This window comes from Lontra canadensis, unplaced genomic scaffold (genome assembly GCF_010015895.1).
Source record: "Lontra canadensis isolate GAN:19392208 unplaced genomic scaffold, GSC_riverotter_1.0 scaffold11, whole genome shotgun sequence".
NCBI lineage: Eukaryota > Metazoa > Chordata > Mammalia > Carnivora > Mustelidae > Lontra > Lontra canadensis.
Genome location: NW_022631005.1, coordinates 20,479,656 through 20,504,417, shown reverse-complemented (window position 1 = coordinate 20,504,417; position 24,762 = coordinate 20,479,656).

The following is a 24,762-nucleotide window of genomic DNA, read 5'->3' as shown; positions in this document are numbered from 1 at the left end:
TCTGAAACTGAGCAAATTGAAAGCAAACCCAACTGAGTTCCTAGATCACAACTCCCAGAAAATAATTAACTAGGTAATTATAGCTCAGCAAAAAGCCCTTCTCAGACAATGAGGGCAGAAAAGCTTCATGGGTCCTTAAGACAGGCACCCAATCCAGGTGGAACACCAAATTTCCTGTAACATATGTTTATAATACAAACCTCAGAAATTACAATCTTCACCCTGGGTACAGAAATATTCTCATAAGCCGGGGAGGTACACCAACTGCACTTACGTCTGAGTGCTCACATTTTATCTGTACCTGATTGTTTCTTAGTTGAAACATCACTGTTCCCATTATAGTTGTCTCATAGGTCTACTGTTCTGCTTGTAACACTCTCCACTAATGAACAAAGATACTCATTTCCTTTGGAACCTATAAGAGATGGTAGACATCAAATATAAGCACTTTGCAAAATATTAAGAGGGAAGTAAAGTGAATTTAAGAAGTTAATTATAACCTAGCTGATAAGGCAACACAGATGGGTTATTACTAGGGGTTGCGAGTCCCTTGATATTCTATTTTCTGATTTTCGGGAAAGGGCGATAGCTGCCATGGGCTAGACGTATTTTACACACATCTCACAGGTATTTCCTCCTGTTCAATATCTGGGTTGTAAACATACATTCTCTGCATAAGATTTAATTTTTTTCTTAATGAAGAATGAGGATGATTTCTGTTCTAAGGATGTACCTATTTCCCAAATGATCAGTAAGACTTAATTTCTGAGCCCTTAGAGACAGTCATTCCACTCATTCCCTCTATTGAGGGTGCGGCCTGATTCTTTAAATTCTTAATAGGTTAGCCATAGCTTAACCATGCCAATTCCCATAACATCCATAAAACAAACCCAAAACACAACAACACACACACACACACACATCCAAGTTATCTATTTTAAATCAAAAGAAAAAAAAAAACAACTATCCATCCCCAAATAGCTTCACTATCTCCTTTCTCTCATATTTCAGTTCTTAGCAGTAGAGGCACTCCTAAGAGAGTCATTAGGGGTGCAGCTTTAAATTGCATCAAGAATTTTTTTCTAATCTTAAGATTTACTTTTTTTAATTATCACACATTGTGAAAAGAGAGAGAACCTTGGGCAAATAAGACATGAGAAAGTCTACTTTTGATTGGGGGATTATACGGTTCCTCAAGTCTGTAATAGGCCTCGAGGGGCTTTTACCTGATAGAATTCCACAGCAAATGTTGGGGGAATTTTGTAACAACATGAACATACTGAAAGTTGAAAATAATGTTGAGTCATCATGAGGATCTTTAAAGCTATGAATGAAAGCAGGTAAGAAAATCAAACTTATATAATTTATAAGGATGTTACAGTTTTCATATATATCCAATGGATTTTTTTTTTTTTTTTAAGTTTGCTCTGGAAAATCACAAGACTCACCCTTCTGGTTGCTGGCTGAAAAGTGTGATTGGGTAGCTAAAAATACCTCAACTATATAAAGGGGGGAACATGAGAGTAGGAATTTACAAATTGGCATGTAGAATATATTCAATTTAGCCCTACTATAGCATTTTTATTGCCACCAAAAATCGTAAGTGAATGTATTCTGAGTCCGTGCAGAGCCACAAATAACACTGGGTTGCCATCCATTAACTCAGGGTCCCACTTGTGTATTAGAGGCACCAACACTAAAATTATCCTCTCCTTCACTCATTGATACCTCTCTAGATCACAGGCTCAAAATTGTCAAATTTCCTTCAGCAGTGATTTTTTTGTGGAGGAAAAAATGTAGCAAGATGATATTCTGTGTATTGTTTGAAGACATTCAGAACAAAGGCTCAAAGCAGGAAATTGAAGGGACATTGATTGAAAGAGGGTATAAAAGGAAAGACTTTGCTATATAGTAACATACCATACACTTGGCTCATGGAGGTTTTGTTTGGTTAGAGCCACAGTATCAAACCCACAAAGCTTTTTGTTTTGTTTTCAGAAACTGGGACATCTCCTTTCTATCTCCTCTCTCTGATGCCTCATGTTCAATAAACGTCTAAGTTATGAAAAGGTTGTTTCTTAACTATTGCTGTATGTCTCCTATGACAAAGAGTCTATTGTCTTCTACATTAACTCCATCCCTATGGCCTCCCCAATTGCCTCTGAAGTGGGCTCCCCACATCTGTGCCTACCAGTTCATGCAGCTGGAGTGAACTTTTCAAAAGTTAAACCTGGGGCACCTGGGTGGCTCAGCGGGTTAAAGCCTCTGCCTTCGGCTCAGGTCATGATCCCAGCGTCCTGGGATCGAACCCCACATCGGGCTCTCTGCTCAGCAGGGAACCTGCTTCCTCCTCTCTCTCTCTCTCTCTCTCTTTCTCTGCCTCTCTGCCTACTTGTGATCTCTGCCTGTCAAATAAATAAATAAAATCTTTAAAAAAATAAAAAAATAATAAAAAATTAAACCTGATATTGGAGATGTCTTGTGTATAATCCTTCAGGGTCTTTTCCACCGCTTTTAAGGCCAAGTTCAAAAATCCTTACACAATTTATAAGCCCAAAAGGATATAGTCCCAGCTTTCTACTTCGAATTCCTCTCACACTGCTCATAGTGATAACGGAGAAAACCATTGTGCTTGGCGATTAGGAAGTGAAAATGTTATGAGGAGATTATTGTGCAATCGTAGATGCTGGCACAAAAAGGGAATGGATAGGAAAGAAGCCTAGGCATAGTTACAGATCACAAAAATTTTGTGTATTTTCTTTACCAAAATATACCCAACACCTAGGACTTTGTAGGACAAGGTGAATTTAAAAGAGAGAAGCTTCTTCTTCTTTTTTAAGATTTTATTTATTTATTTCACAGAGAGAGAGATCACAAGTAAGTAGAGAGGCAGAGAGAGAGAGGGAGAAGCAGGTTCCCTGCTGAGCAGAGATCCCGATGTGGGGCTCGATCCCGGGACCCTGAGACCAAGATCTGAGCCGAAGGCAGAAGCTTAACCCACTGAGCCACCCAGGGGCCCCAAGACGGAAGTTTCATTAGGAAAAAAAATTAAGATGCCTCCCCAAATTTGAAGATAATAAATGGAAATGGGGCATGATTTAATATAACACATGGATGGTAGCTCTTGCCCAGGCTAGATTTCGGCATTAAAGGTTTGTTCTGTGCTTTGCCCTTCTCTGCGAGTCCCCTGGGTAGTCAAGTCCCCACTTTCTTCCAGCTCACCTTGCTCATTTATAATACCGTGGATAAAACGCTTGCTTTCACCAAGCCATTGTGGAAAATGAATGTTTGCTGTGCGTTTGAGATTAGGAGATAAAAGGCAGTGTAGGACAGAAATGGTATGTCAAAAGGTTATTAATGATGTTCAAGGCTAAAGGGAGAGTGACGGGCAAATTCTCTTTAGGCCTCAATAGCTTTTGGTACCATGAAGGAGCAATACTTATTTTTAGGTATACATTTTCCTGTTCATCACAAATAGGATTCATAAAGACAGACAGTATTTTAGGGATACGATAGGATCAAGATTTAAAAATAAGTTAGTTAAAATCTTCAAGGAAAAAGAAACACCAAAATAAGCATATTCATTGAATAATAAAAAGTTGCCTGTGTAATCAGATAAAATGGTTTTAATTAAATATATGCAAAATATGTTGTATGGATTATGAGTAATTTATATATGTTATATGCATGCACACACACAAATACATTTGTTTCGTCCACTAGAAGTATTACAATTGATTAGCTCTACTTTTTCTCCCTCTCCAGTGTCTACAAATTACACTTGTATATATTACTGGCTAGAAATCATTCTTATTGAATTCCATATAATCCAGTTGGAATTATACTCAGATAATTTCATGTGACTCCCCCTAGTCCATACTCCTGCATGGAGACAGCAACACATGGGAAAGATGTTTGCCAGCTCCCTGTAGGAGAAGGTTTCAAGACTGGGACTACAGAGATTAAGATGCTCTTATTTGAATTGTGTATTTTGTCATTGGCATGATTTTGAGGGCTGCATTTGACCCCCACACAGAGAACAGTGTCACTGATTTGTCACAATCAACAAAAACAACAATCTGCATTATTCAGAAGTTCTCAGAGTTTGCTCAGAGTTTATATATTCCTCTAAAACCTTCAGACCCCACTTTCTTTGTTTCCCTTTTTGACTCTGTCCAGGTTCTTACCAAGTCCCTTGCTCTGCTTGGTGAGAATCACAAGAATCTTCTTCTAAAGTTGCCTGCATCCCCTCCTTGTCTTCACATCACCGTAACAGTGAGGTGAGGTTTTGTTTTCTTTTGTCCCATCTTACTGTCCATGCAGTCCTTTTCTGTCAAGTTGTATGATTTTCTTCCAAGCTATCTGTAAACTACATTATGTTTGTTTAATTCAAATAATATAATCTTATAGTTATAAATTGGTATAAAAATGATCTATCTGGGGGCCCCTGGGTGGCTCGGTGGGTTAAAGCCTCTGCCTTCGGCTCAGGTCATGACACCAGAGTCCTGGGATCGAGCCCCGCGTCAGGCTCTCTGCTCAGCGGAGAGCCTGCTTCTCCCTCTCTCTCTGCCTGCCTCTCTGCCTACTTGTGATCTCTGTCTGTCAAACAAATAAAATCATAAAAAAATGATCTATCTGTATTATTTTGTGTCCTTGTGATTACTTGTCCTTTATTTTCCTCCTTCAGATCTTGAGATATTCGAGTATGTACTTTACCTTTGCAGCAATCTCTGATTCATTCCAAACCCAAAATTGATTAGAATATTTCTATTTGTCTTGGTTAACATCAAGGACTCTGTAATTAAACCACCTTTATTTAATTGGTGTTTCCCCATTCCCAACCTGTGTGACATTTGGCAAGTTACTTAACCTCTCTGAGCTTCTCTGAGCCTGTTGATACAAACATTCACCATAGAGCTACTGTAATTATTGTTATTCTTACTCTGACTCAACATAGTTCTGAGGCCTTTTAACAATTTCACTCTTTTATCTAATTTCTATTGAGGCTTTAATTAGTCTAATAAATGTTAAATTATATCTTAATTCAAAACATTATTAGGTTAGCGTATTAGCTTGCTAATAATGACTGGGGCCACTATAACAAAGTACCATAGATTGGCTGGCTTAAACAACAAAATTTTATCTTCTCACAGTTTTAAAGATCAGAGGACAGAAGTCAAGGTGTCAGCAAGGCTGATTTCTTCTAAACCGTTTCTCTGGTTTGCAATTGGCCATCTTCTTCCAGTGTCTTCACATTATCTTTCCTCTGTGTATGACTATGTCTTAATCATCTCTTCATTTAAAGGGACAAGGCATATTGGATGGACCTGTCCTGATAACTTCATTTAACCTGAATTGTCTTTTTTAAGGCCCCATTTCTAAACAGTCATATTCTGAAGTACAGGGGATTGGAATTATAACATATGAACGTTAGAAGAACACAAAATAGCCTATAAAAATCAGCATTTCTGAAATTCCTAAATTCAAGTATTCAAGATTTCTCTTTCATTGGAGAGAAATGAAATTAAACAGAATATCAAGAACAAAGAAATTAAACAAAATATCAAGAACAAAGAGAGAAAAAAGGGAGAATGACCACTAGTCTAAATTTGATTTTTTTTTTTTCCTGGATTGTCTTCCTTTGTCTTTTCAGTGAAGGCAATGAGACCATCGACCTACCTATATTTACTTTTCTTTCACCTCAGGAAACCCGTTCTTTTTGAAGCCCGGAGCTTATGAAACAAGTTGGGATTGGGAGGGAGACAAACCATAAGTGACTCTTAATCTCACAAAACAAACTGAGGGTTGATGGGGGGAGGGGGGTTGGGAGAAGGGGGGTGGGGTTATGGACATTGCGGGGGAGGGTATGTGCTATGGTGAGTGCTGTGAAATGTGTAAACCTGGCGATTCACAGACCTGTACCCCTGGGGATAAAAATATATTAGATGTTTAAAAAAAAATAAAATTTATTATATAAAAAAAAAAAAGGCTGGTGTAACTCAAATGTGACTAACTAACATACCGTGTCCCTTCACAGTAGTTTTTTAAAATCTGGCATCTGACCCAGAACATATTTCTGGAACACTTTTAACCTATGTGTAAACACAACATAACAGGTGATTTCTCTAAGGCTTATCAAGCAGTATGAATTGTTCCACATTAGTAATGATGATAATAGCAAATCTTTCTCTAGTGTTTTCTATGTGCCAGTCACTATTCTAAGTACTTTAATGGTTTTCATTCTTTTAATCCTCTTGTGAAACTTAAAGTTCCTATTCTTGAGAACTGCAACATTAACTTTTACATTGCTAAGAGATTACAGAAAAAAGAAATTTAAATATGCTGTGGCTTATGTTTAATATATGACCAACCTTTTCTCAGTTTAACAATACCTTGAGGAAAATAGAAAGTTTTAGAATTCATTCATGATTTTTTAGTCATTTTTCAGTTGTAGACAATGAAGTGGGTACACTGATGGAAGGCTGAAGAATTAAATTTACATTCCCTCTAGACATACATACTTATCAAGTATTAAAATTTTTCACATAGTACACTATGTAATTCTTACGTAGAGGAGGAGAAAGGCTGCTGAAGCTGGTTGAGAAACTGACATACACCAGATATCATGGTAACTGGCTCGTCCAAGGTCACAGAACTGGATTATGGCAGAACTCTCTAATTCCAAGCTATTGGTGATATGCCCCATGTTTCTTTGCTACCTATAAACATAAAGAACAACCTTTTGCCAGTGGGGCAAACGGGTTAAAAGAAAAAAAGTTAGACTTAATCAAACGATGCTAATTAAAGTCTGTTTTGTTTTATTTATAGAAAATTTTGTGTTAGTCACTATCCTGTGATAAGACTTGCTCACTATAGGCATGCCGCTCTATAGTAACTGATTATCAAGAAAAATGTAGAACAATGGGGTACAGTAGAAATTATACTATTTGTAGTTTAACTAAACTTTTGGGGAGCTATCATACATATATTTAATTCTTAACTCTGTGACAGATATAAGGAAAGAACTTAACTTACTCATATTTCCTAAATCTTATGCTAGTATTTGTCTTTTACACTATTTTTTATGTCTATGTTGAATAAATTTAAATGTATTTACTTTCATACCTAAGAAACCAGATATTTTTAACTTTATATTCTGGAGTAATGTAACAGTTTTTAATCGATTCTAATTGCATTTAAAATGTACTAAAAACAATTAGTATATTAATGGTTCTAAAAGATAAGTTTCTGGTGTCATTTTCCTGCTTATAATATTACGTGCTTTTAGAAACTCAAGTCCAGGCTACATTGAAGGGTTTTGCAATCTTCACGCTCTTGTATTTCCTGGTCTTGGAGTCTAATATTTTCCTTAGTCTACAAGTTGAGACCATATTATTGTAGATTTACTAATACACTTTGCTACCCACTTTTCTCCTTTCGGCCTTCATGATTGACTTGCTTAGCAGACCTTCCCGTCATTCTCCATGTAAGGAAACTTACAGAGGTATCAAGGCCCAATCAGTGTTACCACTGGTATGAAAACTTCCCTGACCTCCTCAGAGAAAATCCCAGCTCCTTTTTTTCCAAACTTCTATAGTTCGTAAACTGTTATATTCTTATGACATTGATCACCTGCTAAATTGTTACATTAAATTTTCCTACAGAAATTATCTCACATATATCACAGAGATATTTCTGTGCAACTTTACACCATGTTTGTTAGATGATGGAAGTTTTCAATAAATATTTATGGGAAGAAGGCAATCAGAAAAGTGGAAATGGATTAAAAAACATGGCAATTGGTGCACTATCCTTTTTCTTCCTAAAGGAAAGTGTACAACAATATTTGCTTGTAGCTGACATAACTATCAGAAAGGATAGGACAGATCTGTAAATAATCATGTAATGATATAATAACAATCAACAACAATTTTGGAATAACCAATATACATTTATCTATTCAATAAATAGTGGCTGAGCCTCACCACAGGGGGAGCCTATGTTAAGAAGATGAAGAATTAGGTAGAAAAATGGACTCTTGCCTTAAGGATTTTACAGTCTATTGATAAATAAATAATCTCAATCCTATAATAGGTATGCTAAATCCTATAATAGGTTGTTACAGAGAGGTCTACGGAGGTCCAGTGGAAGACACAGCTAGGTTTAACAGAGAGCATTTTTAAAAATTCAGAGAAGAAATGGTATTTGTTTAGAATTTTGAAGGTTGGAGATTAAGTTTACCAAACAGATAAGAAATAAAACATGATTTTTGACATGAGAAAAAACGTAAACATAGTTGATAAAATGCAGAATGTGATTTATAGAGAGATAAAAATTAAGAGTTGAGAAAGACAGGGCAGTTCTGTTGAGAAGGAACCAATGAGCCATACTTATAAGTTTGGCTTTGCCTAAAGGGAGATAAAGAGCCACTAATGGGTTTTAGGTAGAAAAATGACATGATCAAATTCACAGAATGTGAATGAATAAATTAAGATGGTGAGCCAAAATTGGAAGCAGGAAGATCAATTAGGATACCACAGGAAATCTGGGAAGTGCTAGAATCCTTAACCCAGGCAATGGAAATGGGGTGTAGAGAAAAAAGCAATGCACAGTATAGAGATTTAGATTGGGTGATGGGAAGAGGGTGGGTGAAGATGGAGTCTGGCCTTTTTCTTTTATCTTTTCTTTTTACTTTTTTTTTCCCGCCTCTTTCTTTCTTTCCTTCTTTCTTGAAGAATTGGTAATGCCAAGAATTAAGATTAAGAGGAAAATATAGTATGAGAAGGAAAAACAATTAGTTTAATATTGATTGGTTTTCACCTGGCTCTGGAAAATTAAAAGGTCCTGCCTAGCAAACAGTTATAAATATTTTTCCGGCATGAGGTAAGATTCAGCTGGAAACATCTCCAAAAGCTGATGGTATATGCATGGAGGTTACGACCGTAAAAGCATATGAAATTGGCCAGAGACGTCTCTGAGAGAGGAGAGGCCCAAGTCTAGTAAAGTCAGTAAAGAAGGCTGAAAAGAAGGGCTTGAGGTCTGAGGAAAACTGTGAGAAAATTGTGTCATGAGAAAAAGAGAGGACAGAGTTTTAAAGAGAGTCTCACCAGTGCATGACAATGTGAAGGGTACACAGGGAGAATCCAACAAAGGCTTCAGGAAGCTCACTATAATAAGCCAACTGGCATTTAAATTGGGCAGTGAGTGTTATTTCAATATCTACCACTTATTTCAATTTTGAAAAGTCAGATTACATCCTGTGTCTGGACCAGGCACTCTTCATGAGACAAGATGTATAATTATATTCTCATATAATGTATGTATAAAAATCCAGCAAAAACACTTACCATGTGTCTGCTTCTTATAGAATTGTGAATATCCGCAGATATTTTAAAAAAGAAATTAATAGTCACAAATTCTATCTATAAAGAACTTATAATTTGATTAGGAAACTTGCCTATTTCTTCCCATGTGGCATGGCAATTTAGTTTATGTCAAGGGACCATGATATAGAGTCCATTGACTTCTTATGGGAAGCAGGATAGACAAAACCCAAATAGCATATCTAAAGCCTGATGCTTTGTGTCCTTCACACAACTGAACTTATCTGTGACAATAGTCAATCTTTCTGAGGTGGCTCCCAGGAGACTAGAGATTGTTATACCAGACAGAGCCCCGGAAGTCTTTGTGTGCCACTAACTGATCAGATTATGTTATTTATTCCTGTCATTTTCCATTCCTTTTGCTGCTGCTGACCGTATAATAAGCTGGAATACAGTTCTGCATTTATCACTCCTCTATCTATATGAAAAAAGATCATAATTTAGTGTAACTCATGTAACTGCTATGATGAATGTCACAAGGGGTTTGGAAGGCTCTGTTTCATGGATTCCACTGTTCACATAGATCCAAACAGCCTGTCTTTTCCCAGAAATCTCTCAGTGTATACGGAGGTTTTTCCAATTTCCTTATGTAACATAAGTCATGTCTGTACAGTGAACACGAAAGCTATAATATATCTCTATTAGAAAATTATTATATTTCTTTGTTGTTTATTCCAATATGTTATGTGATTTCTTTTCCATTCGAGGATAATTTTTCCTACTTTTTTGAAGCTGAAGGACCTCTCATCTAAAGCTTATAAAATGCCATTACTTCAATGAAACTCATTTATTCTTATTATTCCTCATTACTTTTTTATATTCTAATTGCTCTTCAGAGCTTTACACAGGATGCACACAATCTCCGACTACGTGTGCTTCTCCAGTTACAATTTTATAGCCCACACGGTCAACATGTACAAATTGTACATACCAATCTGATGCCTTAGCTTGGTAATTGGATTTGCCATGTAATTACAGGTGGTAATGACATTTTAAGCACCTTATACAGGTGCTGGGAGAGGTTTATTATTATTATTATTTTTTTATGTGAAACAGCATTAAGAAAGTCTAAGTTCTTGGAACCATGCCAGACTACAGAGGTGCCTTTCAACTGTAAATAGCAGTTTTCATTAGAGCGTAATTACAACCCTGACCACCCGCACTACTCTTTGTCACATCAACCACCCCAGGACCAGGAAATCCTGAGAGGAGAGTTAGTGTTTTGGGCTTTAAAAGCTAGAAAATTAAACATCTATTTATTACAGAGAAACATTTATAGATGTTGGATCAGAATCTGACACTCTGTGGTTGCATATTCCCTCTTGGTTACCATGAACAGGGGACTGTCCAACTGCATTAAAAAAAAGAAGAAGAAGAAAAAAAGAAGAAATTCTAGTGCAAGTCCTTCTCTGCATGATCAGGGATCAGACTCTGCATGCTTAACACCAAAAGGTATAGTCCAATTGTGTGTACGTGCGTGTGTGTGTGTATGTCTACCAGTCACTCCAAAGCCGAGTGGCTGACCTGTTAGTTTACTGAGACACTCCCAGCCACTTTAATGAAGTTTCATTAATGATGCTTTAACCTGTGGTTTTGTTCATGCATGAAAGTAAACTCAGGCAGTTGCCATATTTACCAAGAACACAGAGAGGGCAGAATTCATGCTAGGGTCTGAAGGGGAGGCTGAAAGGAAGAAAGATTTGATTTAGCACTCCAGAAACTTGGCTCTACCACTTAATGTACTGTTACCTTGCTGAACTTATTTACCTTAATAAACTGATGGTGAGAACACTTACTGTGCAGAATTTTTGTGAAGGGTGAAGCAATAGAAGGCATGTAGGGTACTAATACTGTGCCTAGCAGATATTAAGCTGCTGATAATGACAACAGCTGTTGTTATTAAGAAAATAACGTGGTTGCAGGAGACAGACACAGATGCCAGTGTTTACAGATTGACCCAAAATAATGAGCGGCATAATACAGTGAAAACAAGTGGGTAACATTGCTAGATCAGAGCATCAAAAAATATCAACCACATTTATATACATTCAGAATTGTTGAATTTGTTAAAGATGCTCTGACAAATGTGAAAAAATACTTATTTATTTTTAATTTTGAATTCTAAGTGCAATTTTTGCTAGGCTTATTTCTTCATGTAATGAGAAAATATGCACCCAGCTTGTCATGCCCTTTTGCCTCATTACTTATGTATCTTTTCCCCTCTGGTAAATGTCAGGCAGTAAAATTGAAAATATAGTTTGTTTGGTGTTTGAAATACAGACAGACCTGATTCTGCATGTCTGTGGGAGGCACTGCTGTTCTTTCGTTCAGTCTGTCCCTTTTCCAGACGTTTCAACAGGTCTGACTCCCGGTGCAGGTAATATTGGCTGTCCTTGTCTGAGGGTGGTCATGCAATCCCTTGACACTAGTGAGATTAAGGAATGTTTGACCTGCGTGCCGGGGAACTGATGGTATTTCTGTCGACATACTCCTCTTTTATGGGAGAGCTTCAATTCCCCAATCAATGACTGTTCTTGTCTTATGCCTCTCATAACAAGAAAGGTTATCGGGAAAGAAGGCCTGGGAGAGCTTGTCAGTTTCAGAGAATTCCTGCAGTACGGTGGGTAGAACAAAAGCAGATTCCAAGACACTACTCATTTTTCTTGTCTGCATTTTAACAAAGATTGAATTACAGCATGAGGACAATGGGCAGTTACATGGTTTCATATTTTATATGCTTCTGTCTTTGAAAATACCGAGTCAGATTTCTGGTCCTGCTTTTTAGGGAATATTTGAAAGGTGATTATTCAAGCCACAGACAGGGTTTAGGAGTTTACTAATCTACAGGTGTTCTTAGTATTATCCCCAAAATGACATCAGAAAACAATAGTAATTTTCTGGTTTAGCCCTCCCAAGAAAAAGAAGACTTCTGCACTTCTTGTCTTTTTCCAAATGAAACAAATGACTAAATGAGTTGTCAGAGTTAGTCTGGTCTTTTCCTTCCTAACAGACCTCCAGTTATATCCCTAAGTCTTCACTTCCCCCGATTGACTAATTACTAAGGTGTCACTGAAAGAAAATACAGGCTCAGGACTTGATTCTTTTGGTCTTCCTGTTAGGGGATTTGAACATCTGCCTCCTTTCGCTGAGCTTCAGTTCTTTTCTCAGACCAGGAATAACAACATTCCTCACCCAGGCAAGCAACTTGCACTTTTCAGAGCTGAACCAATTAAACCCTGTTCTACAACTGAAACTACCCATCAACTGTCTTTTGTGCTTCTCGCTGTGGTAACTTCCGTTGTGTCAGTTTATTATCCTGAATGGCTTGCTTTCTTCCTGAATGAGATCCTCCACCCAGACCTGACTCCCCATGAGAGGCATTGACAGATCATGCAATCAACTAACAAGTCTTTAGTTTGGGTTTAGCCCCTTGTTAGACACTAGGAGGGGAACAGAAATACGAGATGTGGTCCTTGCCCCAAAGGAGTTTTTAATATCATTAAGAACACTAACCCTAATGAAGTAATCATAAATCATTCTAGGCTGCATCAACAGAGCAGTTTACTTTGCATGCTAGGGTTGCAGGGGGATAAAGAACTGTCAGAGTTCAGGGAATGAGTCAATAGCGGTCACAGGGCTAAAGTGAAGGTGTGAGGCGGATTAGAACAGAGAAGAGTATTTGGGAGACGGAGGAAATTAACTTCGGTAGCTCAGGTGGGAATCAACTATTCAGGTGTCTGAACGCTCACCTACAGGGCTTAGGTTGAATACACCAACCACGCTGTGAAAGTTTCTGGGTAGGACAGTGTAATGCTAAGAGTGGCTTCTTGTGGCTATGAATTTAGGGTACATCATTCAAATGAGGAAAAGCCCACGTACTTTTATTCTCTAAGCCAGGTAAATCAGTCTTCCCCTCCTTCTACCAGAGGTGTCAAGAAATACTAACTCAGTCACATTTATAAATTTGTTTTGGCAGGGAGAGCCTCCCTTAGAGTACAAATTCTAGGATGGGAAGAAGGTTTCTGGTCCTTGGTCCAGAGTGCTGGTTCTGACATGCCCTTGTGGACCTTTCAAAGCAGCCTGCTACCTTCCCCTTTTCCGCCGTATGAAGACATGCACTTTCTCTGTGCCTCCAACACCATGACCTTTTGGGGTTTTGTCATCTTGGTTATTCTATCATGAATCCTTTTGACATTTGGGGGGTTGTGCGGGAGTGGACATTAGTTCCATATCACTCTAAAAGCCTTCCAACTCTGACCGCTCTACCATCTTGCTGAAACAAACCATTTGCTTCATTATTGAGCCAGTTCTGCTTTCTTTAAGGATTAGCTCCCCCCTCATTTAGCTTATTTTCACAAAAGCCTGGATATGGGGGAAGGTGCTCTGGATTTTTCCAAATTTCTGTCAGTTGCCCTGCTTCCCAGAAATTATTTCTAACCTAAATGGCCCAGGCTAAGCACAAAAGCCTTTGGAACAGAACATAAAATCTACCTCGAATTATTTCCCATCTCCAGTATTAGAGAGAATAAAGTAAAAATAGCATCTCAATAATTACTCTGTCACAGGTGTTTAAGCAAATTAATTATTGTCAGCAGGATGCATTGGATGGAGGGGCAACCTGGATACTAGGAAGATAGTTTAAAGGCTGTGGCAGTAATCCACAGGTGTTTGCTGAGGGCCCAGCCCAGGAGAAGAGGTGACTTCTGTGAAATAAATTAATGAGATACCCTAACTGGGAGAGAGGGCCATACTCCAAGGCTGTCAAACGTGTGGGTCAGACACATTTTTAAATTCTTCAACATTAGACAATGAAGTAATACTCTTATTAGGAGATCTTGTATAAAAAAGAGCCTGACATCCAATCTCCTTGTTATTTCACTTTCCTCCTCTCCCCACAGCTATTCCTGCTGTGAGATTGTCAAACAAACATGTAAGACCTAGCGCAGTGCTTGTAGCCTGGAGCAGAAGAGAGCGGCTTCTAACAATCTATGCAGCTTCCATATGGGAGTTACAACAATTAGTTTCTTTTTTCTCAGACAAGCCGTATTTAGCACAGAAAAAAAGTAGCACTATGTTGAAGTAGCTGAGAGGAGACAACTTGGATAATAGGGCTGATAGCACGAGCTTGGGAGATGCACTGAATGCAGGTAGTGAAAAAAATGCTAAGGGAAACCTGTGCCAGTTGAGCGAGGGTGGAGGGGATCATGAAGAAATTTACAACTACATGATCAGAGAGTAATTATAAAGAATTTGAGATATCAAATATTCCTGGGAGATGATAAAGAGAAGCCTAAAAGAGGGGATTCTTTTTTTCTAGTTACCACAGTGTTTTGAATAGATTTCTAAATGTGCTTTCTTATTGCCCCTGGCCTATAAATGGGAACTAATGAAAAGTTGAACCCAGAGTGAGATAGGAACTTAACATTTACTCTTTGATTGAGCTAATATACTTAAATCTCACACTGTGTCTGTAAAAGAGGCGTAAAATATGTTCTGTGGATATTATTGTTCTCTCGGTGGGCTAGGATTTGACAGAAACTGAAACCGGGCAAGTGTTGTCAGAGGTGTCTTGTGGCATAAGCCTGCTCAGACCCAGATTTGGGAGGCAGAAGACTCAGTAGGGAGGTAACATTTCTGGCTCTCCACAAGCATTCTTGTTCTTCTCCTACAATCTGTACTTGTCAACCTCCTTCGAAGTTAGATATGATCTTACTTTGGCCAGTGAAATATGAATGAAAATACCAGAGAGGGTCTACATTCTCCTGTAAGATCTGTCATTTAATTGACCCTGTGAACTGACGTATACTTTGTTCTCCCTTCCCAGGCAATAGAAACCTGTGTTGAGTTGAGGTCTATGTTGACCTGGATCTACAATGAGCAGAGATCCATGGCCCACATTGGAATTTACAATGAGAATGTGAAAAAATGTTTTTGTGTTCTGTCGCTCTGTGGTTTGGAGGCTCTTACTGAAGAATTGACTAGTCCATCTTGACTTTCATCGATAATCTATAAAATTAACTTTCCTTTTTGAAGCTCCCCAAATCTTACCTTTTTTTTAGTGACGAGTTAGAAATTTAAATTAGAGCAAAATGAAAAAAGTTATCAAAGACAAGAGCAGGTCTAGAACATGTGGGCAATTCCAGGACGATATCCTTGTGAAAACCAAATATCCCAATATGAACTGTCACAAGGAAACAGTGAAGGAGTTACATCAAATATTTTAAGTTAACTTTTAATATCAAAAGGATCAGCATTTGTGTTGGCCTTTCATATGTATATATCACTTACAGTCCACCAATCCTCTCAACATTGGAAACATTTCAAAGAAAAAATAAAAACTTCAGTTTCTATTGACCACAGCCCTTTTCTAGAAAGGGTTATGATTGCTTGGGTAGGACATCAATAAGACCAGAAGTACTGAAGAAGTATCTAAATGATATTGACTTATCACTAATAGCATCAAAAAACAAGTCAAATTTTTATGTAACAGATGTATTTTAAAGTGAATTTGACAATTTGCTGAGAAGACTTATACATTTTTTTTGAAATGTATTTCTCCCAGATTTGTCAATCTCTGACTCTTTTATAAGACCAAAACATATTAAAAATTAAGGTAACATTTTTTAGCACTTGAACATTTCAGAATAGGAAATTGAGATATTTACAGATTAGGATGAATTGAATCTCTGGATAAAGTGAGTTTACCTTGCATGGACAATTCTCATTCAAATGTTAGGTAACCAAGAAACATCCAAAAGGCAAGACCTTTCTCAAGGATTTGGTATTGCAACAGCTCTACTATTTACAGTGGAACATATCACCATGAACGATATTTGAGAGACTGAGAGAACATGAGCTTTAAACATGAAGTCTCACAACTATTGTTTTAGATATGGGTTTCCTTATACATATTGAGAAACAGGACAGTGTTCTGTGTGCCTAGTAAATTGGATCAAAAAAGATGATATTTAGCTTCTCAGACTCCGAAATCTACACCTTTGGTTTCTTGGAAAATTTCATCTAAAATTTCTGAAATTAGTTTCCTGGACTAAAAGGAAAAAGGGAAGTGAAAGACTTGTTCACACCAAGACCAGAACAGACCCTGAAGCTGGAGTCCAAAGACAGTGCAGAAGGAGAGGCAAGGCACAGGGTCATACCTGATAGACCTTGGTAGAATGCATGATAGACCATGCATTTGATGATGCATGTTGATTTTGATATAATCACTTACATTTATTGCACATTGATGGAAAAAAAAAAAAACTTGAACAGCACCTTTACAATATGCTACTTTTCATTCATTCTTTTATAGGGGATGTGTTATGGCATTATCACAAAACACCTATAAAATAATAACATCCTGATACTACTTCAATATTCATGGGTGGATACTAGAAGTTATCCAATGCCAAAAGCTAACTACACAAAGGAGGAGGGAGGTTCTCAGAACAAAAATTGGAGACTAAAACTTTTCATTATAATGCTTCATCATCATTCCTCATCTTTGTCAAGTCATATAGGGAGAGGCAATGTGGACTGTAGGAAGGAGTCGCAGGAAATTATACATTTGAATATTCTATGAGTTTTAGAAAACCCTCTCCAAGTTGAGGCTGGTGTGTTTTTTGACTCCTATGACATGGAGTATATCTGGTGGCCCATAAAATCTCTTAGGAGTCTGCTCACTAATTGACTTTGTTTATTTTGTAGGGTTTTTGTTGTTGTTGTTGGTTTTTGTTTTGTTTTGTTTGTTGTTGTTTTTCATTTTGTTTTGTTTTGTTTTTGTTTTTTTTCACTTGGCCCTGAGACAATGTGGCCAGCTCTAGGATAAAATGGGCCCTCATGCCATAAAGATGGGATTTTGTTTGTTTGTTTTTGTTGTTGTTTTTGTTTTGTTTTGTTTTGTTTTTGTTTTTGTTTTACTTGACCCTGAGACAATGGCCCAGCTCCAGGATAAGATGGACCCTCGTGCCATAAAGATGGGATAGGGCCCATGAGTGAGATGAAACCCCAGAGTACATTGCTTTTTCTTTCCTCAGAAGGGCCATTCCTCAGCTATTGTTCTCAAGAATGGTACTCTAGGCATTCCTGAGAAGCACCCCTTCATTGGGCAGAACTGTCCTGTGTATCCTCTTCCTGATCTTCATTCCACAAATTCCAATGTCAGCTCCAAAAACCAAAACACTCCTACATGATTCCAAATGCTCCCTGACTGAGACTAGTATCTGACTGTCTAGAAAAGTAATCTACACAGGAATTATTTATAATACCCCAAGCACTGATGCACTGAAAATTTGCACAGAAAATGGAATAAATCCAGTATTCCTAGAAGATTAAAAAATTACCAAATGCCAAATTGAGCAATACCAAATAAAAACCAAAACCAAAAGAAAAAAATCTCAAAATGGTCAAATTCATTCTTTGAATAAACGTTTGGGACCCTTCCATTCAATGAAAACATTTGCTACAAGTTCCTTGGGGCTCACTGTCACCGACATCATTAGGAATACCAAGTGCCTCTTGCAGGTAATCCTTGTACATTTCAGATGTGTGATAGGCAAGTAAAAGTTGATGTTAGAAGGGAAGAATGTTACATGTATGTAGAGTGATTGTATACTTGTGATTTTGTATGTTGGCTCATGGATTACATTTTTTATAGCTTAATAGGTAAGCACATTTGGACTAAAAAGCAATCCGCTTTCATTTTATGGTAATTGAAATACCATCTTGGCCTTTCTTCTCTGAGGGCCAGGGCCTCCATGGGATGACTGCACTGTGTGACTTTGGCATATAAATCATGGCCTTCCACTTGTTATTTAATAGCCAGCATGGCTGACTCAATAACAGTATGATTCTGTAAAACTCTTCCCTCCAGCCCTGGGTGTTCCTCATAGAGGTAATTGTCTAGAAAATAAATTTCTTGGACATAGAACGAGAAGGTGCAGATCTAGGAACATCTATTAATGTCTTACACATTAACTTTCAACTGTGCTGATGTGTCTGGCTCTTCAGTCTTTAGTTGTTTTTGTAAACGTTCATCACACTTAAATGAATTTGCATAATTCATTTTCAATTAAAGGACACTGAAATATCCATTGGGCATTTATAATGACCACAGAGGCTATTGGTTACTCAGACTTATATTTTTTTTTCCTTTTTCCAGCAGGTTTTTCAGTATTCAAATAATATATTACATACAAGGAAAAACACTGTTGCAAAACCAGTTTGCTAAGGGGCTTGTAAAATCCAGCTTTAAAAAGGTACTGAGGCATCAGAATAAAGGACCAAAGAACCAGATATTTTTATCAGTTTCTCAAGGTCAAACACATTACTAATTCATCAAATATCTCTTTCTGCTAAAGTTATTTGAAAAGCAAACAACCTGTTCTGTGCAGATGTTGTACTTAATAACTCTAATGCTTCAAGAAAAAAGACAGGGATGGAACAAACAGAATTTTCTACTGCTGTAAGAAATGCCTTCATGTCTGAAAAACATTGCATGATTAATAAATACTTGGAGTACTCTTAATAATAAAGTCTGAGAAAATTTGACTGTACTAGTTTTAGCTTATTATCTCTTATGTCAATTGTATCTGCTGGTTGAGAGGACAAACCATTACAAATTCTAGTTATAAAGAAGATCGAGTTTTCTAATGTGTCTTGATTGTCTTTGTCTTAGAAATAAAAGTTACTCACTTTATGCGTTTATATAGATTAGTTGTGACTGATCTAGCTCCTCAAATGGAAAGCAGAATTGGCTGGAATAGGGATGTGTGTGTCTGGAAATTTATTCTCATTTCCTCACTGACTAGCTTCTCAGGTTCTGGCCATAGGACTTCTTCTCTCCGGCCTTCTAAGTGAAGCCTTAGAAATTGATGACTCTAAAATATCCTGTAGTTCTAAAGTTTACATTCTGTCTCTCAATTTATTTAGAACTATCTCATAACAGTTATACCCTGTACATATAATAAGAAAACAAATTAAGGTATTCTGTTCAAGAAATGACTTCCCAAGGAAGGGTTAGCATAAATTTCTGGGTAGAGTCCACCATTTTGCATATGGAGATTGAGGAAGGACCTAATCAGGTGTGATGGTTAATTTTATGTGTCAACTTGACTGGGACAATGGGTGCCCAGATTAAATAATATTTCTGGGTGTGTCTGTGAGGGTTTAGCTGAGTGAAATTAATCAATGGACTAGGGAAGGTAGATTGTCCTCTGTAATTTGCATGGGCATCAAACAATCTGTTAAGGGCCTGAATAGAAAAAAAAAAAAGAAAGAAAGAAAGAAAGAAAGAAAGAAAGAAAGAAAGAAAGAAAGAAAGAAAGAAAGGAGGAAGAAGTAGTCTGTCCTGTTGCTGTCTGCCAGCCTGTTTGAGCTGGGAGATTGGTCTTCTACTCCTGGACTGGGATTTATACCATCAGCTCCCCTGGGCCTCAAGCTTTTGAATTCAGACTGAAATTATACCACTGACTTTCTTGGATCTCCAGCTTGCAGATAGCAGATCATGGGACTTCTCAGCCTTTGTATTCATGTAAGCCAATTTCTCATAACAAAGCACTTCATATATACATATATGTACATGTGTGTGTATATAGATACACACACATGTACATATATGTATATATAAATTTAAAACTGCTGAACATTTAAAAAATATATTTTATTGATTTATTTGACAGAGAGAGACACAGCAAGAGAGACAATATAGCAGAGGGAGTGGGAGAGGGAGAAGCAGGCTCCCTGCGGAGCAGGGATCCCATTGTGGGGTTCAGTCCCAGGACCCTGGGATCATGACCTGAACCGAAGGCAGACGCTTAACGACTGAGCCAACCAGGCGCCCCAAAACTGCTGAACGTTTGCCTCCTTTTCTTAATGGCTTCACTCAGGACAAGGGACCTGGTTAGGCTAGTTGGAAGAAGCAGTGGAGGATAGATCATACCTGTGTATTACACATGAATCAAGTATCAACAAACTCTACCCAATGCAGAAATCCTCTCTTCCAACACATTGTTTCACAAAACAGCTATTCTTCACTTATGTTTTGTGCAAAAAAAATGTTATTTTAATCTAATCTATTAGGTTATTGTCTAAAATTAGTGTTTGTCTTTGTCTTTGTTTCAGAGTCTTCAAAGGCATAGATTATGAGTGCAAATTGTTTTGTACATCACCCATCATCCTACCACATGAAGATAGACACATGTATTTTTAATGATAGTGATGATAATAAAGCCACCAAGACTCCATGCTAGGAAACTTTGACCATGCATTTCCAAGTAACATTCAGGAGAATGGTTTTCAGTTTGCTCTGCCTAAAGCCTTAACAAAGATCAAAGGGTAAATATTCATAGGCACCAGGGAATTCAGTAGAAGGTAAATGTTCATAATCAGTTCTGCTTCAAATCTCTCTGGATTTACTATCTTTAATGAACCTGACAGAATCAAGAATTTGTGTGTATTGCAGACTTAATCTACATTCAGGGTTATCTCCCTTTATGTCTGGCTAAGGAAGGTATCTGTTTTCAACAGACTCTGGCCAGCATTTCCCCTCATTTCTTACAGCAGGTTTTATTTCCTGTTAGTGACACATTTGAATGTAATATCTAGACAAGGGCTTGCCAAAGTGTAATCCACATTATCCTAATGGCAGTTCTGAAATTGCAGTAGAGGAGGATAGTAAGTGTTGTATCACCAAGGGAAGAGGCAGAGAGGACCCGAGAGATACTGACGGGCATTATTATTCATAGTGTCCCTTTGGACATCACAGAATCTTGAGTTCTGTTTAAAAAAAAAAAAAAAAAAAAAAAAAAGGTCTCCTAATGAAACAAACTTAACTACTAAGGACTGTTTGCTTCCCAAGTCTGGAAAAATGAAAAATTTCTTTCAGGATACATAAATATATAAATTTAGACAGAGCCATAATCATAGACTTGATAGGCCCAGTGACTAGATCAGTCAGGTTCCCAGACCAATACTTACATGTAGAACACTTTAAAAATGTACATCCTTGGGTCCTACCCGAGACTACTAAACCAGAAATTCTGAGGATGGGCCGAGTTAGCTGTGCTTTAAAACCTCCAGGTGAATTTGATGGCATAGTAATACTTAAAAAGCACTAACTTTTTAGTGTGTCTTTAGCCTGTTTTCTTAAACCATCTGAGCTACTCCTTTAATATATGAGATAACCATAAAAAATAGAAAATACATAAAATTTTAAAAAATTTTAAAAATAAAAAGGTTAGAAAAATTTAAAAAGAGGTAATAATTAAAGTCTTAACAGTTTTATCATGTATTGATACATTCCTTTGTAGCATAAAACACCATTTTGATGGGTCAGTTTTGATGTTTTCCTCTGACATTATTGCTTCCTTAAGAATGGGGCCAGGGGCGCCTGGGTGGCTCAGTGGGTTAAAGCCTCTGCCTTCAGCGTGGGTCATGATCCCAGCCAGGGATGGAGCCCCGCATCAGGCTCTCTGCTCAGCGGGGAGCCTGCTTCCCCTCTTTCTCTCTGCCTGCCTCTTGTGATCTCTCTCTCTGTGTCAAATAAATAAATAAAATCTTAAAAAAAAAAAAGAATGGGGCCAAATTATAAAAAGAAAATATTTTATTCTTTTTTGTAGAGCCCAAGCCAAGGGTCAGTCATCAAATGATGATCAATATTTAAATTGTGGTTCTGCTGTCTATTCTGGCTTTTTTCTTTTTAAGGACTTTATTTATTTATTTATTTATCAGATAAATAGAAGTAAAATCTATTTATTTATTTATTTATTTATTTATTTATTTATTTAATCAGAGAGAGCACAAGCAAAGGGAGCGACAGGCACAAGGAGAAGCAGCCTCCCCAATGAGCAAGAAATGGGATATGGTACTCCATCCCAGGACCCTGGAATCATGACCTGAACTGAACGCAGACATTTAACCAACAGAGCCACCCAGGCATCCCTATTCGGCTTTATATTAGCCTGTTGTGCTTGTCACTTGTTGATATTCTCCATAACCATCACCAGTCACTGAGAAGCTGAACAAGACCATAAACCACTTCCTGAGCTAAATCATCTCAGGGGATGGTGTCCGTCAGTGCATGAGTGCCTGGGATATTTTGCACTAAAGGTAAGCTAGGCTATCACCTCCATCTCTACCTTCAAATCCCAAATGCCTTCATGATCCAGTAAAATTCAAACGTTCTGCAAATTTGTCGGGCACCGAGAAAACACTGCAGGTGACAGGTCACCTAGGCCCCAACTGTCAGAATCAGCCCATCTTAATCTCCACTTGCTGTTTCAGCTACATGTTCCCTCAGTCCCTCTTAGACTCATTGCACTTCACTCTGCAAGAATTTCCTTTTTATTAAGATTCTCCCATCATTGCAGTACCTAACGCCTATTTGGTAATTGGCTTTACCATCACCTTCAGTTTTAGTTACTTGAAATTTTCTTTGGAATTTTAAATGAAATATTCCTTCCTTAATTGTCCTATCAGCTTATGTATAACTTTTTTGGGTTTGTTCAATTGGCAGATTGTTTACTTTTTTGTTCTGGAGATAGGATTGCCTTCTTGTTTTCCCTTCTGCTTGTATCATCCTACCTACTTACCTGGTCTCTTATTTTCTGACAAATAATCATTCTGCCTCATCTTCCTTGCATGTGTCTGTTCTCCAGCTTCCCTGGTTTGGACTCTAGCCTCCCCTTGATCTTGGACGTATGGATGGAGAACAGTGTTATACCATTCAACAGATTCCACTGTCATTACAGGTGCCTTGTTCCGTCATGTCTTTTTCTGGGCCTTCCTCCTAATTAGGGAGTTGTTTGACTTGTTAGCATTTCTGTACCTCTACACAAATCTTAGTCTTCAAAGTACCCTTCTCCACACAGAAGCTTTTTTAGATTTGGGTTTAAGGCCTTTTTGCTCGATAATGTGTCACCACTCATTTCTTCTTTACAGACTAATTTTGACTGATTACCAAAAGACTAGTGAACTAAATTCTTCCCCTAGTCACCTGACAGATCTCAGGAGCCCAGTGGTCACAGCTGCATACAGCATCACTGGTCCCACCCATGTTCCTGGCTAGAACCGAGGCTGCGGACTGACCTCCTATCTATGAAGCAGTTACTTTGAAGCTGCAGATGATGATCAAAGATGAATCTAGCTCTACTAAGTGCTGAAAGTATAGGCAGTCCTGTAGTCATTATTATTTTTTTAATCACATCTGACTTGTCCTCATACAGAAAAGACACTTCAGCTTATAGTTGTCTTGCCTTGGGAAGTGAAGAAAGGAGAGCAAGTGTCAGCTTGTTTATGAAGAGCAAGTAGTGTGATTAAAAATCAAGATCAAAAACCTCATACTGGTCAGGACGATCTGATCACAGGAATATTTTGGTTTCTAGTATCACTAAGCTATAAAGGAAAACTTTGTACCAATAATAATTGAGCCCTTGTTTCTCTAAGTGAGTCTCTGGAGAAGGGAAGGTAACAAGAGACCAGAAATCTCTTCTGAAATACTAGCCTCGTGGGGATGGACCAGCATGGCTCCGCTTCCTCTGGACATGAGAGGTGAAGGAGAAAGAGTTTTATGAAGACCGCTCATTTTTCATAAAGTTAGATTGCCAGACACATAGATAGCACGATTAAGAGATTTTTGAGACTGGATATGGTCTAGACTAGCACCACTAAAGAAATATGAGCCCCATATATAATTTTAAATGTTCTTGTAGTCATACTGAGATTTATAAAGAAACTGATGAAATTAATTTCAATAATATGTTATTTACCAATATAGATAAAATTATGATTCATGATATGATCAATGTAAGAAGTTTTTAGTGAAATATTTTCAATTATTTTATTTGTGCTGAAGTTTTGAAATCCAGTGCACTGGATAAAATTTACAGTATGTCTTAGTTCAGAATAACCACCATTCCAGGGCTTAATAGCACATAGGTCTAGTGGCTCCCTTATGGAGAGTTCAGGTACAAATGTCATAGCTTTCTTTGTTGGACAAGTAGCAGAAGAAAGAACCCAGTTATGGTTCAAGAAGAATACCCAGTGCTGGTTGTGCCTATTCTAATAATAGATAAACAGACCATTGAGCTATTATGATTTGGGAAAATAATGCTACAACTTTGTTTTATAATAAACTCAACAAATAATTACCTTTCTGATCTTATAATACTTGATATTATGAAGTTTTTATTTCCTTGACCATATGATTCAGTTGGAGGAATCAGGAACAAACAGTGCCTCCAGAGCTAATTCTTTTAGCTAACTTGATTGTTTGAAAAATATTCTGTATCTCGAAAGCTCACATGGGTTTTGCCTACATGTAATAATACAATGTGCAGTTATAACATTAAATATAAAACTTACCAGTGGATTAATTTAATCC